The sequence below is a fragment of the Denticeps clupeoides genome, chromosome 7 (assembly GCF_900700375.1).
Source record: "Denticeps clupeoides chromosome 7, fDenClu1.1, whole genome shotgun sequence".
NCBI classification, from domain to species: Eukaryota; Metazoa; Chordata; class Actinopteri; order Clupeiformes; family Denticipitidae; genus Denticeps; species Denticeps clupeoides.
Genome location: NC_041713.1, coordinates 20,578,555 through 20,597,538, shown reverse-complemented (window position 1 = coordinate 20,597,538; position 18,984 = coordinate 20,578,555). Strand labels below are relative to the sequence as shown.

Sequence of the window (18,984 nt, the reverse complement as noted above, 5' to 3'; positions counted from 1 at the left end):
GGAATGGAGGTGCGGTTGTTCACTCCTGCCCTCCCGTACGCACAGGTAAATTGCAGGGCAGGTGCTCCACAGACGAGTGTCGCATCAACGTTTGGGAGGGCGAATGCTCTCCCCTCCATCTCTTCGCGGCTTGTTCTCACACACGGTCAGGCAATTTCACAAGCACACCGAGCCTTCGGAGACGGAGGGCGTAAACACAGCGTGTACACAGATGGCATGATATGAGAAAAAGGAGCCCTTTTTACAGCAGAAACCAGCAGAGTCGCCAGGTGCCTTCTTCACCCACTAAGGCACTCACTGTGTTTTTAAGCAACTCAGACAGATCGACATATTTCTGGTTTTTGCTGTGTACGTGTGTGTATGTGTGTGTGCGGGTCTATTTCCCCACACTGCACAGTGTCCCGCAGCCCTTGTGAGTCAGTACAGTTCCTGCTTGCCAGATTAACCCTGGCAAGTGTGATGGGGGTTGGGGAAGGAAGAGGGGAGCGCAGAGGGAGGAGAAGGAGGAGAAGAGAAATAAGCGAGGTTAAAGGGCTCTGGGGCGCTCCCTCAAGGTATACACTCCATTACAGCGAGAAACACAGCAGCGTCACCTGACCATGACCTAACAAGGTGTTTTTCTTGTGTGTAGCTCCATTGAATGCATGTGTACTCAAAGGTACACCAATCCACTGGGAGGTTTAAACATGTAAATATATAAATACAAGTTCTGGGATCAGGCTTTTGCCAAAGGAAAGAGGCAGTGAATACCAAGATCAATATTACTTTGTATATTGATTACATTGGCATTTCTAATACTCATTAAAGCTCACAATTAGTGTGCCACGATTAGGCATGCTTTGTGGATATTACAAAGAATGAATATTGACAACATTACGATGTCCATTCCATGTCAGGTAAACTGAGTCTGACTCTGAGTGACTAATAAAATGCGACATGGTGGTGAACACCATGAACAACACTGCAAGAGAAAATCAGTAAAAACTCGTAATTCACAGCAGCACATGATGACTGTAATGCCAGCAGATGAAAAGAACCCACATGCTGAATTAAATTTTTTTTTAAATAATTCATCATTCAAACAAAAGATACCTTTTCCTTTGTTAATTAATTGAAAAACTTTCAAAAATTAGGATCAAAAATAATAATAATAGTAGTAATCATAAAAAGCAATGATACATTTGGGTCTGTATGGCTGATTTCAAATTAGACATGTCATGTAATTGCCTTAAAAAAGTGAAATTTGTGATATAACACCTGGGTGCAAGCCATTGCATAACCTGTTTTCGCTGAGCGCACTCTGGCATCTCAGAATGCCATCAGGCTTATGGGGACTCATGTGCTTTCAAGATGATGTTTTTTTTTTGAGTGATATGACATGTTTGCATGATGGCACCCCAGTGGGAGTTAAAAGCAAATGCCTGATTGTGCCGCAAGAGTCCATTTTAAACACATAAACAGTGTCGCGTCTGCTTCGCTCCATGCTCTGGTCTCTGTTAAACTAACCAGGCCATCTCTCAACCAACCTAGTACGCTGGCGTTGCCATTAATCCCTGTCTCTACATGCAAATCCGGCACTGAATGAAAATTAGGAGTTGTGGTTGCAGTTCTCGGACCACTCCCTTCCAGACAGCTCCATTATCTGACTCCATCAAATAAAAGGGAAATAAAACAACAGGACATACTTGAGTGTAATGGCCTTATGTTATCCTCCAGTAATTAACTGGTTCAAACAAATATTGCCTGCTGAAGAGATCATAAGCTTCCAGAATTCACTTAGCATTAATGAGCAAATATCACGTCCCAGAAGCTCAGAGATGCCGGCTGACAGCCTCTGTGTTTTTAAGGTGTGTGGGGAAAGGAATATATTGTTGTTTATGTGCAATACACAAGGCATAAAGGGCTGTTGGGATAAGACAAACATTTTGTCCTCCTTTTGACCTCATTTGGAAGCCCTATTAGAAGGGCTCCCTGGTCATCAAGCCTGGATACAGCCTGGGGATTCTTAGACCATAATCAGACCGCGAATCGCTCGACACACAGGAGGTTCAATGTCCTGCACAACATTCATGAGGTTGCAGTTTAACGTTTTCTTGTGAAACTCACATCTTACTCCACATTGTAGTAATCAGTCCTTATCCGTCAATTAAGTAGAACTTGACTTTACTTTACTTTACTTTACTTTATTTGGCAGACGCTTTTATCCAAAGCGACTTACAATGGGAAGACACCAGCAATTCTCGTTCGATTTCTATAGAATATCAAGTATACAAACTAAGAGCCCTGATAAGGCTTAGACTTGTCATTGAAGAACATGCTCGGAGAGTGTTGGGTGCTAGACTAAGAAAAATTATAATGTATTTATACATTTTGTATTTGTTTGTTCAATGTGTATGCATGTGTATGTGTTAGATTTGTCTGTAATATTTTTGGAATAAGAGGGTTTTCACCTTCTTCTTAAAAGTGGTGATAGTCTCGGCTAGTCGTGTGGAGGAGGGCAGGTTGTTCCACCAGCCAGGGACAACAACGGAGAACAGACATGATTGGAATCGGAGACCCCGTGAAGAAGGAATTTTTAGTCTCCTTTCGTTTGCCGATCTGAGAGAGCGTGCAGGAGTGTAGCTAGGTAGTAGTGTGTTGATGTAGGAGGGTGCAGTTCCATTTACAGCCCTGTAGGCAAGCTTGAGTCGGCAAACAACATATATATATGTATAATATTATAATATATATTATACTATATATTGAACTAGTCCACGCTGACAGGTCCATGCAGAAGACCAGCACGGGACCAGAATGTGAGCGTGTGTTTGGACGCAAGGAGGCAGGCAAGTTTTTTCTGGTTTAATATGTGAACGAGAGCCGGCGTGAGCCGCAACACCACGTGGATGTTGTCGTTCGCGTTATAGGTTGGATTAGGCCGAATTGGGCCGATTGGAGTCGGTACGCTGCGGGTACTCAGTCACCAAGGAGGGGTCTAGGATGAAGGGGTTTCAGCCGACTGAGGATTTGAAGCACACCTCAAAAGGGCAGTGTCCTGTGGCAGAAGAAACCTGCAGGTTATGGGCCAGCTCCGCCTAAAGGAGGTAACCGGGCCAGGTGCGCTGATTGTCTGAAGCGAAGCTCCGTAGGTATACATTTACATTTACAGCATTTATCAGACGCCCTTATCCGGACAACTTACAGTCAGTAGTTGCAGGGACATTCCCCCCCCTGGAGACACTCATGGTTAAGTGTCTTGCTCAGGGACACAATGGTAGTAAGTGGGATTTGAACCTGGGTCTTCTGGTTCATAGGCGAGTGTGTTACCCACTAGGCTACTACCGCCCATCATCCCAGCTGTTGGTTGGTTCACGTTGTAAGAGGACAGCGAGATGGTAAAGACCAGGAACGTGGGTCGTGGGTCCAGTGGGTCGAAGTAGTGATGGCGGAGGTCGGGGAGTCCAGTACACGACAGGAGTTGATGAGGCTGTTCTCGGATGAGCCAGCAGGTGGCGGTCAATGCGGAGAGCCAGTTGAATGAGGGCTTCATAGGTCTCTGGCATCTCCTGGCTGACCATCTCGGCGCGGATTTGTGGGGCCAGCCCTTCATAATAAATCCGGAAGGCATGGGCGTCCAGCGGAGTCTTGAAGGCCAGGGTCCAGAATTTCGCGGTGAATTGGCTGCCTGCGCTTTTTTCTCCCCACACACATCACAGCAGTGAATTATAATCCTCCTGCCAGCCCATATCAATGGACAGTGGCATGCGACAGGTTCAGTTCAGCACAAGGCAGAGTTCATCTGAGAACACCGCTGGGAGCACGACTCGTCGAGTTCTCTCAGGGGGGCGTCAACTTGCGCCTCTGAAGTTGACTTTTCATCAAACCGGCTTTTCTGTTAATTCCCTTGTTCCATTACCAAATGTTCTTTATATGAATGCATCTACCAGGATTCACAACTACACCTAGATTAGCCTGCAAAATGGTTTATAAAAGAAAAACTTTGTAATTGGACTTTTCACTTGCAACAAGAGCATTTTAATGTAATGATCATAAGATCAGTTTTGACTGAGACCTGACAGCAACCCAATGACTCTACAATGAGAAGTACATGTTTCATGTGAGTCCATTGCCTTTAAAATCAATGAGCCAGGTCCTATTACACCGGTCACTGTTTATTGACCACCTATTTTCAGTAATGATTTCAATAATACTCCTGTGAGGGACTATACTATGTCTTAACAGTATTCGTTTCCAACATTACACTAAGATATTTGGTGCTCTGAGGTTATTCTTCTTGTAACTGTATACCATGTGATTTGTGCATTGCTGTTCACAAACTGGCATCTTGCAATGTCAAATTAACATTATCTAAATGAAACCCACTTTGCTCTGCCTCATTCTCTCACTGCAAGACTATTGATTTATCTGCCTTTTCCAATGGAACTGATAACCTCCCCACCAATTTCTCTACACCAGACTAACTGGTCAACCATTACAATGATGGACTGCAGAGTCCTTTAGGTGCTTTTGCTTCTTAAAAATTGATTCTTTAGGTTCTCTCAGGGAACACAAATATACTGTCAATGACAATCTTCCAACTACATTACATGCTTGTAATTTACATGAATGCAGATAAGATCATTATTTAGCGATAGTTTCAGGACTATTTTAATGTTAAAATATCCTCCAGTAGAGGGTTGTCCACCCTTCCTCACTCTACCAACGATCACATGGAACTTTGACATAGGCAATGCTTTGTCCAAAGAAGGACCGTAAAAAGGTGAATTGAGTCATTAGACCAGAGGTCCATGAGATCATCCTCCCCCATCCACCTCCTGACCATCACAGTGTTTAGCGTATTCAGCTTTGCTTCTCCTCGCCTCTGCAACTCCCACCCACAACACAAGACATCTATAAAATTCTCTCTGTCATAACCTTCGCATTCTGCCTTAAAACAAACCTCACCACGCATGCCTCTTCTGTCAGATTACAACTGTAATATTTTCAGGCGTTTGCACTGATTGGGGTTTCTGTCTTATTTTCCCTCACAATTTTCAACCGAATATTAAAGGAATACAATTATGGACATGTTTCTTCTGTTTTGATATTTTGACCTATGTCGCATGAAGGAAAAAAAACAGTCATGTAAATGAGTAAGCCTAAACCTGTTTTTTTTATCATTTCAAATATTTATATCAGTGTTTCTTGTTATCAAACAATAATTAAATAATTATATCACATCTATGAGTTATGAAACAATCAAGTCGAATACACTGGAAAACTCAATTAAAATGCCACATGGTTTTGATGTATAACTAAATGTATTATACATATACATGCTGGGGTTTGGGAGGGATTGTAGGGTTGAATGTTAAATCTGTCAAATATTTCAATTTTTCCAAAACAGAACAAATTCAAACTTTGGTTTTTATTTTATTTACTTGTATTGGCAATATTGCACTTTTTATACTGATCTGTTAGTATATGTCACAGTGCGAATTTTGCTTGCAGACATGCTTGGAGCGAGGGGACAAGTCGTTGCACAGGGAGAGGACAATGGACGAGCTGGGGAGGAGGACCGGAGGCACTTGGTCTGTGAGGGGGAAGCTGGAGGTGAGTGTGAATGGGAATGAAGCAGTGGATGCGCCGCAGCGCGATGGGGAGGGAGCTCTGGCCCCGTGGGGAGCAGCGTGGAAGGAGGTGAGGGGATGAGGCTGGGGTGGACCTGGGCAGAGGAGAACAGGAAAATGGCTGGTTTGAGGACAGTTTTGGAGAGGGAGCTGGACGGGAGGACGTCTTGGGTGGCAGGAAGAAGGGGTAGCATGAAGTAGCATCTTAGCAAAGGGGGCAGGCAACGGGCAGTGGCAGTGGTGGCCTAGTGGTTAAGGAAGTGGACTCATAATCAGAAGGTTGCCAATCCCAATTGAATCCCAATACACCAAGGAGTAACACACTGCTCCCCGGGCACCTGTCATGGCTGCCCACTGCTCACTAAGCGTGATGGGTTTAATGCAGAGGACACATATCACAGTGTGCTGTGCTGCTGTGCATCACAATGATAATCACTTTTTTATCACTTTATCAAAAGTCATGGTCAAGAGGTTCAATCAGTTAGACGATCGTCGTATCCAAAGGGGCAGGCTAATCGCGAAGTCGAGGACAGGCAAAGGTCGTGGTCAAGAGGTTCTGGCGCTCTCTGGTGGGCTGGAGGTGTGTTGGCTGTGACAGTATAGATTCTAACCTTATTTATTTTAGGGGCTCTTCTACTGTTCACTTTCTGTTCTGACAATGCAGATATTCCATTAGTGAGAGTAATAATGGATTATCTTATCTTAATAATTAAAATTAAAATGGCTTATACAAATTAAACCTGAACTGAAAAAATACATTTTCAGTGAAATGAAATATAAGCAATTAAATAAAGGTTATAACCATTTATGGTGTAATGACTTTCTTGTAATGACTTTTAGAAAAAGTCACACCTCTATTGACAATAGCATTTAATTCTGCAAAAAAAATGCTGGAATTTGCAGCAAGTGAACCAGATTGTGAGCATTTGTGGATTTAGTGAAACTAGCCTGAGTAAATCTACTCCTCCCGTTCTCTCAGTTCGCAGCACACTTTCAGTCTGCACTCTATTCACCGAGAATCTTCAGTCCTCCATCTTTAAGATGCGCACACTGAGCGCCTTCTGAAAGTCGCTCTGCCCCGTCCTGCCAACTTCTCTCCACATGGCTTCCCTCACGGTGTCTCACGTACAACCACACAAAACCCTGAATCCACCTAGCTCAGAATATTCTGGACGTGAACCATCAACGTCTACAGTCGAGCGATATGTCTCTCTGCAGTGTTGCTATGACCACCAATGCAGGAACTCAGTGTGCATCCTGCTTGTGGCATGAATCCATCCTGATTGGCTGGTGAGCAGGCATATCAGATTTGTGTAGGAAGAAACAGGGACATGAAGCAGCCTGAAGGCCTCCTAGGCATCATAACTGTCCTTGTTGTATTTTTCAGGATGTGCATAAATCAAGGCCTTGCCCCACACAGCCTTCCCACAAGGCTTTGCGGGGAAAGGGATAAGTTACGTAAAAACACAGACGTTGCCTGAAAGGGCAGCATCAGCAATGACCTCGTTACCACCAACGAGGCAGGCTAAAAGGGCAATGCCCTTCGGATAATCCTCCAACACAGAATCATGGGATAGATCAGAAGCGTGCTGGACCACGATGGAGAAAGAGAGCGAGAGGAGGGCGGCTGCTCTATTTACTCCATGTCAAAATCAATTTAGTAATCACACAAGCAATCCCGCTGCTGTCACATGATGGAGATGGATGTGGAGATAGCTGAGGGAGAGTCAACCGTCTGACCGGATGGATAGAGGCAGATACTGAGGCTCACGTCCCTCCTCTCCTCCGACGTTCAATGCAGGGGGTTCAACATTCAAGGGTTGGTCGCGCCAAAAACGAATTGCCAGTCAAATTTGAAGTAAGAATGAAGAGGATTCATCGCTGTCCCACACTCTGGGTGAAATTTTGTCCTCATAGCACATGCCTCCATACGGTCAGTATTTTGCATTTTTGACCAGCTCTGTAGTCCCTTCTGCCACCAACAAAATCTGCTCATATAAGCCTGATGCCCTGAAAGCATAAATCCCTGCTCACCGTTCTCTGGTCATTGTGCTGCACTGGTAGCAACCGTACTTCCAGGAGCTCCACGTGATCCCCATTCACAGCAAAACAGACGAAGACAAACCCAAAGGATCAGACCTTGAAGACCATTTTTTTATTTCCTCTTTTATTTCTGCAGGACTGAAATGTTTGAATAACGTGTTTATACGAATGTTAGACATTGGATGACACATTTCTTCATAAATGAGGAGCACAGAACATCTCTACATGGTTCATGTTGCTTAGTAGTGAGCAGAGCTTGTATTCATTGTCGGAAATGCAGAATTCATGTTGCAACCTTAGGGTACTGGAGGCCTGCACATTGAAAAGCACTGACGGAGGATCAGGTGCATTTATGCCTGAGTCAGTATTCTCACTGATTTCCAGAGAGAACATTTGTTCTTCTATCGATTAACCCAATGCCCACCACCTTATTTAGGTTGTTTTCACAATTCCGCCCACCTCTACATGATAAGATGGAGACATGAGTACAAATATATTAAAACATTGTTTAAGACGCAGGCTCTTAGCAGGCTTGAAGCTATGAGTACAGAACCAGTGTTGATAACAAGATATAAATAATGTTACATTCAGCAGCCGGTGGTGTCCAGGAATCGGAAATGATGATGAATGAAGAATGGATGACTAGTCTACAGCTGTGGGCTTCCATGTTATTCCATAAAGTGACCTGCTCGGCAACGTCACCCTGCTGCCCGTCAGTTGTGTGACTGGAGTCGGTGGACTGGCCTGGGCCGGACCCGAGGCTGGATTCCTATTACTCTCTGCCCTCTCGGGCCTTTTCTGCATTTATGAGCAACAGTGAGCAGTGACTGCACACATAATTAGGACTTGGTAGGTAAAGGTGCAAATGTCCAATTAAAAGTCCAGCCCTCCTGCAACTAATACAAACCATACGTTCTGCAAGATCACACTAAAATTCATTAAACGAAGAGTCCGGTTGTTATTGTTATATACGAATAAGAATAGTCTAATATTGAGTAGATGTCCAAAGCTTGGCTGTTCTAAATGCAAGATCAGTCCTGACCCCGTTTATGTGCACAGTCATAATACAAAACCGAATGCTGCAAATATAAAGGGCCGTACAGGTCCAGCACAATTCCTAGTTTCTAAATGTGTGCCTTATTTTTTTAAATATTATTGATTCTTCGGTTAGGTAATAGTTATTAATTCACTTATTATTAGTGGGTTGCATCAGACACTTTGTAAAAGCCAACTCAGGGTTAAGTGTCTTGCTTCGGTAAATCCCCGTTTATTAAAGAAAAGAAAAAAACATGATTTTTGTGTACCGTTCCACCCCAAGAAATAATCAAAGTGAACCATGACATAACCTATATGGAGCATGTTTCTGACTGCATGAACAGTATGTGTGAGAGCACTGACTTAAATCAGTTAAATTCATTGTCACAGTACTGACTCCTGTGGAAAAAAAGTGTATAATTACCATGTTTTTTGTGTTTGTCATGGAGTCTGCAGTGATCCAGGAATTCATTAGTGCCCAAGTGATGAAAACCCAGGCAGCCATGTGACCCAAGGGAAATTTCTCGCCTTAGCTGTACCAAGTTTTCATTAAATTCACCTTACAAAAATAACCAATTATCATTTAATAGGCCAATCCTTCCAGTGCGAGCTTCAAAATAACCTGAATGTGAGATTGGGAAGGTGTACTATTTACTGTGTATTTCAAGTATTGGTTTAAAAATGTACTGCTTTAAGTGAAAGTGATTGTCATTGTGAGACACTGCAGCACAGCACACGGTGACACAACGAAATGTGTCCTCTGCATTGAACCATCACCCTTGGTGAGCAGTGGTAAAAAATGCTCAAGCCCCTTTGCATTCAGGCATGAACCATGTCACACATTACTGAAAGTTGCGGCTCTTGAAAGTTGATGAAGAATATTTTATTAAGGAATAAAAGAATGAATAGTCCATGCAATGAGGTGATGTTAGCAAGGTTCAAATCTGACCTTGTGTGTGTAGTCTGCATGCTCTCACTAGGTGTGTGTGTGTGTGCGCACACCCTGCGTTAGGCTGGCACCCTGCCCTGGGTGAGTCCTCGCCCTGTGCCCAGAGTACCGGGATTGGCTCCGGTAGCCAGCCGCAACCCTGAGGACATTTACATAAAATTACGACATTTATCAGGTGCTTACAATTAGTAGACAGTCCCCCTGGAGACACTCAGGGTTAAGTGTCTTGCTCAGGGACACAATGGTACTAAGTGTGGTTCGAACCTGTGTGTCACACACCAGGCTACTACCACGCTGACCAACCCCCCTGTGTAGAACTAACCAATTAAGGCGCATGAGTAAGTAAAAAAGGAAACATGCTAGTCTCTTTATTGTGACCATGACTAAAAGTTAATAAAATGGACAGGTATGAAAAGAACACATGTAGTGTTATCTAGTGGTCATCAGTTAAAACTGAACTTATAATAGCAATGAAATTGGCCAAGCAGGGATTAACCTTGTTCATCTTCAAAATGGGTTTGATCTTTAGAGAAGATGTGAAACATGGTATCTCTCTTTCACCGAGACCATCATATTTGCCTAGAACAGACTAATTTTTTATTTCACTGAAAGGAGAACACTAGTTTATGCTTCCTAAACCAGTTTAAAATGGGGAAAGGCCTACAGAGATTGTGGCAGGAAACACAGAAATGAAATTCAACCAGGAGGAAAGTTATCCAGATAAAATTCGAATCTATACCAGCTGTGTTAAGATTGCATATATCTAGCTGCACTGATCTTGAAACAACCACGGAGTCTACAGTCAACCTGTTTATCATCTGCGTGGTCATGGTACACACTAGCGGCTGGCTGTACTCATGGTCTTCGGGTTTGGGTCGTTTCGGGGTCGGATGCGGTGTCAGATGAAGGCTGAAAAAGGCGCCTTGCAACATCAGGTTCCAAGCGTAAGGCGGGCAAGGACCATCCGAGAGAATGGTCAGGAACAAGGCAGTCGATGTGAGGCAGGGTCAGTCAAGACAAACGCTTACACATACACGATGGGAATAAACGAATGAGTTTGTTGCCTTGGGTGTGGTGTCCCTGCGCCCCCTGTCACACCAGTCCACCACTCATCACAAGACACCTGTGAAGGTGTCACACATGTGAAGAATTTTTTTTCCATTTTTCTTCACCTCACCAGAATGTAACTGGGGTTACTAGGGGATGTTAACACAAAGCTTTACAATAGGCAGATGGTATTTCCACTCTCTACACACACCCACACACACACTGGGCACTGCAGGAGTATCCATAACCATGTATCTTGTCACTGTGTGATGCAGCTTGACACCACAGTTGGTCAGCATGTCACAAAGGGCACAGAATCTTTGTCCCTCTGCAGAATGTCACACCCCAGACTCCCCAGATTAGATTCACACAAATTGTTTTAGCCTCATACTATCAAGCCAGGCAAATCCCAATGGCCCTCACAGGGACCTTAAGCAAAAACACACACACACATCAGTAAACACACTTTCACACAAACAATCATCATTCATTTAGTTTCAGGTCAGTGCGTTGTGTTTAGTCAGACAGACGCATCTAAATGAAAAGTTCAAATTCTGAGAGCAGCAACACAGTACTAGTTTAAACCCTGCAGCAGTTATGCTGATCCAGATCAAATCCTGAGAACCAGTTGAAGAAACACAAGCCTCGTATCAGCCACGTCCATAATTTCATATGTACAGCAAGAAATGATCTTCGGGGGTGTGATGATAGGTGGAAATGGAGCACAGAATACATAATGGGGCAGTGGTGTCCCAGCGGGTAAAGAGGCGGACTCGTCACTGAAGGGTTGTCGGTTCAAATTCCAAATCGCTGACGTGCCACTGAGGTCCCCTTGAGTAAAGCACCGTCCCCACACACTTCTCCCCGGGCAGCCTTTCATGGCTGCCCACTGCTCACTAAAGGTGATGGTTAAATACAGAGGACACATTTCTTCGTGTCACCGTGTGCTGTGCTCTGCTACGTATCACAATGACAAAAACAATCAATTTCACTTCTTTTATAATCCACTTGCTCCACATTGGGTATTGCAGGGTTGTCCCTCACTATCCGTACAGGCTATTCCTAAGCAGGGCTGCACAGTTGCTGGAGCCCATCCAGGAACACGGCGCAGGGGACCCCACACACGCACACACACACACACACACACACACAGATCAAAGCATGCACCACCGTATGGCCCCAGCTGGGATCAGCCATAGAAATCTTTATCTAATATTCAGACTGTCCTCAAAGTCACTGTTACTGTCATGGTCACAGCTCACAGGAACCTTGTTGCTGAAAATGCCTCATCACCTACAGATCATCTCCATAACTTGCATTTATTCCTCATTCATTTCTCTTCTACCAAATGGCCATGACACTTTTCTCACAATTCTGCTCCTCTCAGCATTTGTCACTTCGTATGGTGACATCCTGGGCCTGGCACCATCACCAGATCTGGACACTCTTCACACTGAAGTGGTGCCCTGTGCTGGGAGGAAGTGATGGATTGAAGATCCATGACTGTGGGGGGAGACGCCTGATGGTGCGGCAACTGTGCAAGAGGAGTCTGGTGTTCTGCAGTCGGTCCGACGCGAACGAGCGCACTCTCCCATTCACACAGACGCAGAGGGCATCACGCCTCATCTTGCTTTATTAGTTGCGGGGGGTAGATGACTCTCCTTTAGTGGGTGGTGTGCACAAATCAAAGAAGAAAAGTCGCGGTGCAAAGTTCCACCTGTGATTTATACCACTGCAATAAAAGCCGCACCACGTTACGGCCGTGCTGCGCTCGGTATTTCTCTGTACCGGATGCAATGGCTGCAGTTAAAGCAGCTTCCGAGAGGAAAATCTTTAGAAAGCGCTGCAAGCGCTGATAAATGGCTTTCAAATGTAATTTTTCTGAGAATGGAGCTCGAGAAACAATAAAAGGCAATAACAATAAGGTTCATAAAGCATAAACCACTGCAAGCTAGAAGCCATGAGTGTCTGTCTTGCTTTCGGCTGAAATATGAATTTTCCTCCGAGTTTGTATTTAACAAGTTGAAATGGGGCCAGTTGCAGTAGTTCCCAGCATGGTGTACACATTCTACCTAACTTCTACTTAACTGTGTCCCTGTGGTGAAGATCTGGATGACAGGGCCAACCGGTTCCTCCAAGAAAATAACTCACTTGTGTCTGTCTTGGCATGTGACAAAAAGAAATAAATAAAAACGTTTGCAGATCTGATCTCTGCTACACAGGTATTTCCTGCACTTCATGCAGAGTGAGCATTTCGGACTTGATCCAAAGAAAGGACTATCTGGGGGATGTGCTGATCCTGTGGTTTTAAATGAGCACCGGATTGGATGAGGACGATGACTCATCTGATGAACGATTAAAAAAACGCGCCCTGTCCAGAAGGTGTGACTCAGTCCATCCATCAGAAGTGCTTCACCAGCGGATGTTCCTCTCATAATACCTTCTATTCCATTCCGAAGGAATGAAAATCAATTAAAGGACATTGCTGGGTCCAACCACGAAAACGCTTAGAACTGTAGTTGTTTTTGGCAGCCTGTCTTAATTTTAGTTTTAATCTAGTCTTTACGCCAAGCTGTTGTTGGTCTAGTCTAGTCTAGTCAAGTTTTAGTTGATTTTAGTGTTATTTTAGTTAGAATTATTCATTAATATTTTGGTCTAGTTTTAATCGAAAACTGATTACATTTTAGTCCAAGTTTAGTAAATTAAAATTGTATTTTAGTCTATGTTTTATTAATGCAATTCTATTTAACCCAGTCAATATACCTAGTATATTCATAATTAAAAGCAGGCTGTCTTATTATTACATTATAGTTACCTTATAGACTCACTAATACTCTACATCCATTCCAGCCACGGAAGGCGCTCTGATTTGTTCAATTCTGTTTCTTTCCACTTTATTTTAAAGACAGTTCATCCAAAGATCACTACATCATTCTTTCCCAGGCATCTGCTCACGCATCACAAGCATCCTGAAATGTAATTAATGCCATGACTGCGGAAGTGACGTCATCTGTGTGACCAGATGGGACATACAGTAAACAAAAAAAACAATACTACTTATACCATACATTTACTTTATTTCGTCCTTCTGCTGGATCGGACCAGTTGCGTATTCCTGCTTCAGTGTTTCCCACCAAGTCCTCTCCGTTCGTCTTAATTTCCGATATGATAATAATTACACTGCTGACTTGTTAGCACAGCTTTAGAGGTGGTGAATTCGCTGGAATTCCCTGGTGTAGATCGGGTGAGTGAGCTGGGTCACTGCGCCTGACTGTGAATGGGAATATGGATGTTGCCAGAGCCTGGCAGGGACAGTGTTTGTCTGTCAGCGTTAGAGTTTCTCCATTTTGACGCCCTGCCATCTTGGAGGTCGTCTAGAGATGCTGAGGATTAACAGAACGACTGAGCGATTAACTGAAGAGGCCACGGCGAGGCAATGGGACAGTGAGGAGAGGTCACTTTCACCTGAATACCAGAGTCACCTAACCATTTGTTCATCACTGGACACGCCCATTTATCACCCAGCACCTGTGCACTACCCGCCAGTCTTCCTTCGGGCCTCAAGTTCACACGTGTCTTAATTCCGGACTTTTCTGCATCTGGGTCCTTTGTTTCTCTCACTGCCCTCTGGCATCACAAGAGGATCTGGGTTCCACTAAAACAATGACTGGTATAATGTGTTGGCTCATGAATTTGTGTGTCTGTGTGTGTAGGTGTGTGTTTGCATTTGTGTATATGATGCAATAAATATGCAAAGAGGTGAACGTTCTATAAAACACTGCATATTCTACTGCAGTCAGCACATTCTCTTATGCAGGTCTTTCCTTCATGAACCAGTTTGAGGGAATACTCAGCTCACTTTAATCATATGTTGGGCGCTACATTTAAGAATAATGGCACATGGCACTTCAGTAATCTGTCATCTAATGCATATCATGATGGTGACATTGTGTGCTGAATGCATTATGTTAGTTACATTAAGAACAAATAGGGTCACTACTGTTACACTGGGAAATAAAAAGTGTCAAAGATTTAAATATCAAACTATGTATTACTGTATTGACACACAGCACTGTGTTTAACAGCAATGTTTAGCATAGCATAATCAGATCTACATCTGAAATGCAAGTCAGCCCACTACTACTTAAATCCAGTTTATTCATACTAAGTGGACGCAGATTGTCAGGCTGAAATGCTATAAAATCATGCATCTCGGTAGACAAACCGGCTTTGATATACAGATCACAACTGCAACTGGTTTAACGGGTAAAGGGATCATCAAGGAATCGACCCTATCAGCAGAACCATCATAGCATCATCAGCATTTCACGTCACAGTTGGTGATCGGATCGGTTGGTCACTATGACATCATCAATCCTGACTCGTCAGTTGAGGAGTTCGTTCTGACGCTGCACAGGCAACCTGACGTATGGACAATATTATAGTCAACTAAAACTGTATATAAATGATATACAATACAGTTGATCTGAAAGGCCTTTGGGTTAGAGCTCAATTTGGCCAAATAGGACAGAAGAATACAGAAGTGGTCATCCATGACGCCCACCCGCTAATGCTTCTCGCTCTCTCCCTCTCTCTAACACGCACACAGACGGCCAGTAAACATGACCTGGGACCAAACTCCAAACCAATTATTAATTCATAAAGAGCCACCTCTCTTAAAAACATCATTAGCCCATTCAAGGATGAACAGCAGGCGGACGCTTCACTGTTCCTGATTACTACAAACTCCTCTCATTATCTCAGCCACATGGGTCTGTGTCACAGCTCTTGTTAAACTTTACAGGTCGAAAATGGATTTTAATGACCTCCAGACTGGTCTGTACCAAATTACAAGCCACCATGCCATTGCTTATTAGTATACGTGTCCGCTGCATCTATAGACTCTGTCAGCAGACGTGGTTGGGAAAGTTTGCTTTGGAGGACATAGCTGTCTTTTTATATTACCATATCCAACTTGCTGCATGTACTGCAAATGTATATTTCATGCGCCCTGGTGGCACAGAACAGCATACGGCACTTATCTATAGTGTGTGCTCGCCGAGTGTACAGATCACTTCATGGAAGGCATTATGCATCCTGGTTCTAAATGAAAAAGCGGGCTGTCAGGCCGGGGAACAGGGCGCTCCGTACCTTCCTCAGAACATCACCGCCGCAGAACCACAGCGTGATGCCTGCACAGGCCGCTACAGGTGGATCCGCTTTCTCCCGTCCACATTGCCATCGGACCTGGCAAACTAACTGGGGGTGCGCAGGGGTTTCGACAGTGGCCTATTCCATCGGTGAATCTACGCTCGTCCTAGTCTCATCTAACAAAAAAGCAGGAGCTGAGCAATTTGGACCATGTGTCATCTGCAGAAGCATTGTTGCATCACCGTGGAAACCAATACAGTCTTGATACCCCAAATAAACGTCTTTGGAATGGCCAACTGTTACATTTATCTGTACAGTGGATCGGCTCCTGCGTGGCCACTACCATCACTCCTTCCACTCAGGCAGACTAAGCCGAGATCAACAAATCAGCGCAAAAAGCGTCCCCTTCCCCCGCAGGCGCGCACATCTGTCCAGATGCGGCCATCCGCGCAGCAGCATCCCGCCGAGAAACCGCGTCGAGCACGAACCTGTTCGAACCGCGTCCGGCGCGGACCTCCGCCAGGCGGGACGGGAGACTGGACGTGAGACGGGAGACGGGAGACGGGACGGGAGAGATCCGCGATGCGAGGGACCGAGTCCGGAGCTGGGCGCGAATGGCTGACTTTCCACTTTCCTCCCCTCGTCCAGCACGGATCGGGATAGATGGAGGGAGGGAGGGAGGGAGGGAGGGAGGATGAGAGGATGGGAGGATGGGAGGGAGATGATGCCACTCCCGCCTGGATTTAACCTCTTTTAAGCAGCGCGACTACTCGCCTCTTCATTCACAACCACATCGGTAGCGATTCATATTTATTCAAAATAATTACATATTATTACCCATCAGCCAGGACAGTGACAAGTCATACTCTCTCTCTCTCTCTCTCTCTCTCTTTTCGGGGATGCTGGCTGGACAGACTGCCCCCCCTCGGACCACTCTCACCTCATGCGGTCTGGGGACGGTCCCTGAAGCCCTTTTCTGCGTCTGGGGTGGTTCCCACCAATGAATGGACGAAAACGTCCGTCTCTAAACACCGTTTTATGCCAACAACTCTGCTGGAAGAAGGACAGGTTTCCATACGACTGATAACGAATGTAAAACTGACAGGAAGACGGGTGCTGCAGTGGTCCCCTGGGGGGACATTTCTTTGTGTGACATGGGAATATATTAAGTAAAAAAAAACAAAAAAAAAAACCCTCGGCCGTTCTGTGTTGGTAACCAGATAATGCAACGCCAAACGAAGGCAGACGAGACGAAGACGTGATTGTTTATTCTTCGCCTCAGTCGGTTACGGCCTTTTATATGTACGTGCCGTCAAAACATGATTTATGTTCTGATGCTTTGGATGGGCCGGCGCGCTGGAGACAGCCCACAATGAGAATGTTGACAAAATAGCATCCCCTTGCCTCCAACTCACGACTCCAGCACTGCAGCTGTGTTCCCATGGCAACGGAGCGCAGAGCTGAGACGAGCAGCGAGCCAAGGCAACGCCGAGAGACGCTGCGTGACACAGGGAGCCCACTCCCCGGGCAAACAGAGGAGCAAAGACAGAAGGGGACGACGGCGAAGGTCCGAGGCCTGGTGGCATCGTCCCCCAGCACTTCCTCGTCCACTTGGGGAGAAGACGGTGGGAGGGGCTGAAGCTTTAGGGATCTACATGGCTTGTTTTTGGATGGAATAAGGCGAAAGCGCTTCATAACTCATTCAGAAAGGTTTCATTGATTGTCATGGATTAGTTATTACTATTACGATACTAACAGGATGCAGCCATTTCCTTTTTTAAGGATGAGTCCAGTTGCATTATAGATCAGATAGTGCCTTTCGATTTAGCCAACCCTGAAAAACAAGTCAACTTTTTCAAGCACTGAACGCTCACTTTACAACTTCCAACCCAACAGCACTGAGGAGATCCAGAGAGCCAACGCCATGAACTCCAAAAAGGTCTGACAGCTCTAGTGACAACAGCCTTATCCCAGCTGCCCTCCTCTTTACATTCAATGTTTGCTGCCAGAACACAGTTTCGGGTCAAAGCAGTAGAAACATTGATTCTCACTTTTGTCTAGAACTATTGTCCACAATACACCCGCAGGTTGTCACTATGGAGCGTCACTATGTGCCTGCATCAGTGCTCCGGGGCCCGGTATTGAACCCTGAACCTCGCGAGCGAAGGGAAACACGTTTTGTTCTCAGCCGCTCATATATGGGTTTTTTTCTTTGTTTGGTGTTTGAGAAAGTCTTGGAAGTTGATAATAGTCTTGGTGAGTGTAAATGGCTTTGATGGTTGTGATTTGTGTGTGTGTGTGCAGAGTGATCCCTACATGTTGGTTTGCGTATTTATCCGTATTTATCTGTGCCTATTTATCCGTGCCTGGGTCCTTCTCCTCCTTTCTGTTCCATGACAGAGGTTTATAAGAATTCGCTCAGATCATCGGATTTCTCCTTGATTCTCTTCTGGTTGTTTATAACTATTTAAAAACATAATGGGAAATATGATTGGTTTATGTTACAGAAACTTTCTGTACTTCAGTAAAATGTCAATTTTCTTTTCTTTCGACTTATCCGATTTTTGGCAGTTTTTTGCTTTACGTAGGCCGCGTAGGATTTTAAACTGCAGTTCCATGATTAAGGACTGAAAAGGGCTGTTACATTGCAGCCATGTACTTGGTGTCCAGTCAGGGGTATCAGTGACTAGGTACGCTACAAATGGCCGACATTCTATCACCATGGTAACTTGGGGGAAGGTGATGCCTGTGCTTCTACAGTGAAGATTTCTTTCTTGGAATTATTTATTAACCTTCCCTGAGAATCCATGGCTGAACTGTTTAAAGAAGAATAATTTGGATTTATTCCTTAATAAGCCCCAGAGTTTGCTTATTTGTTAACATAATACGCAGATAAAGAGATTAACAATTGATGATATTAACCCTGTGCCCAGACTACATATTGGTCTGTTCATTGTGCATATAATGCATGTTAGATATGTTCCGAGGTTTGGTTTTACAATACACAATCATTTCAAACCTCTGGGATCATATTTTACAGAACATGAAGTACTTCATCAATCCAAATGTATAAAAATAAATACAAAGTGCGAAAAGGACTTCATACGGTTAATATGTGTCGTTTTTTTCTGTATTATAAAACACAAATGT

At 44.4% G+C, this 18,984-nt stretch overlaps 1 protein-coding gene across 3 annotated transcripts in view; it reads right to left on the bottom strand.

Annotated features, from left to right (window-relative positions):
• The window catches only part of elfn2b (extracellular leucine-rich repeat and fibronectin type III domain containing 2b), a 73,858-nt gene extending 57,366 nt beyond the window's left edge, over positions 1-16,492 (bottom strand). For 2 of the 3 annotated variants that reach the window (XM_028985198.1, XM_028985201.1), the window contains exon 1: positions 16,323-16,492. The gene's annotated coding sequence lies outside the window, so the exon portion shown is untranslated. Of the gene's footprint in view, positions 1-13,751; positions 14,106-16,322 lie in introns of those variants that run through there. The other variant, XM_028985199.1, reaches the window with a different exon arrangement.
• Positions 16,493-18,984: the final 2,492 nt, after the last annotated feature.